The sequence below is a fragment of the Mus caroli genome, unplaced genomic scaffold, assembly GCF_978045245.1.
Source record: "Mus caroli unplaced genomic scaffold, Mus_caroli_1 scaffold_20, whole genome shotgun sequence".
In the NCBI taxonomy this organism is placed as follows: domain Eukaryota; kingdom Metazoa; phylum Chordata; class Mammalia; order Rodentia; family Muridae; genus Mus; species Mus caroli.
This window is the reverse complement of record NW_028227275.1, coordinates 18,588,740-18,590,322: the sequence shown is the minus strand read 5'-3', so window position 1 is coordinate 18,590,322 and position 1,583 is coordinate 18,588,740.

The window sequence follows — 1,583 nt, the reverse complement described above, 5'->3', positions numbered from 1 at the left end:
GCCTTCCTGCGCTCTGCTGTGTCCATTCCTCCACCACTGAGCGCTCTCAGTGTCCCAGAACACAGGCTGTCAGCTGCTGAACCAGCTCACAAGGCACTCTGCTTCTGGTCGCATCTGGCCCTCCTCCCACCAGGATAGCCAGATCTCTTCCGGAGCAATAAACCCCACATGTTGCTGAACCTCTGCTCACTGTCACAGCCGCTGTGTGACATAATGACTTCACCAGTGAGCTTCCTGTGTGCTTGAGGTTCTTAAAGATCTGTGCCTGGGAGGAAGTTTCCCTCCTGCTCAGGGACCTGGAAGAAGAGAGGGCGGGTGGGGCAGCTGTAAATCAGGTAAGGGGAGAGCCCTGACTTGTTTATTCTGGTAAGAGTTTTATGTGAAGAAGTCAGCAAGGGACCTGTTTGCCTGATTCATGGCCAATCTGCGGAGCCATCACTTTGGGTAGGGCTAATCCACCCTTCTCAGTGGGTTGGCACGAGCTGGGGCCTTGTAGGATCTGAGGCACTCCACAGTATTGAAGCCTTGGTCTTCTCTGTCCATCCGTCTTATATCTTTCCAAGATGTGAGATATCCGGTGGGGAACCTCCAAACTGTGGGAAGTTCTTCTCACAGCGTTAAAACAGCCCCCTCCTTACCCCCACCCCCTCCAAGTTCCTTCTGTTAGCAGAGAATGGTCAGCAGCTGTGCTCGTGAGCCAGGCCTTGGTAGGAAAGCTCCGCACAGGAGGAGGACTACCATAGAGCAGCTGTCTGGTCTTGGGCTGGTGTTAGCAATCAAGGCCAAGGCTGGACCGAATGTCCCACAGTAAATTATGGTTTATTCGCCACGAGGGAATATCAGACAGCTATTAAAATGTTTTCAAAAGAACACTGGATAGTTTTTGATATAAAGTAACTTCAAAGAAAGACATACGTACATCACATAAAGAATATGAAAATGTCTCCTGATTGCATGAAAGGCCAACCCGAATGTTGTTGAGTGGTAACTAACTGTGCAGAAGAAGGTCGGTGTAAGAGCCCCAGCAAGCCTCTGTCTGACCTTCAGAGGGGACAGCTTGGGATGGTGGCCTTTCACCAGCATGCAGAGGCTGCCAGCACAGTTATTTGTGGAACTGTCCTGTGTTTCTTTCTGACAGTGACAGCCCAACTCACTGCAGAATGAGACCTTTTTAGGTTGAAAGGTTTAGTGTCGGACATGGCAGATTTAGTACCTAGCAGGCAGATGGTAGAAAGCGGTTCCTGCAGTTTCTAGTGAGCCCACTCTACAGTCACCCTCAACTGCTGTTTCCTGACCAGAGGTTTTGACGGCTTGAGATGCAAAGCTTTGCTCGGGCCCATCATATGGGCCCAAGAGAGAGAGCTTGTGAGTCACTGTGAGTTTTGTTTTATAGTGACAGGAATATGACGTAGTTGACTGGGCATTGGTAGGCCAGGCCTCCAATCAGTTGGTAGTGGGAAACCCGCTGACAAGAAGGGAACAGTTGGATGTTGGTCCAAATGTTTCCATGCATTAGATGGACTGTGTCCAACTAGTGTGCCAAGTTCCCCCAAGCTATAGACACAGAAAAACAATACAAGCAG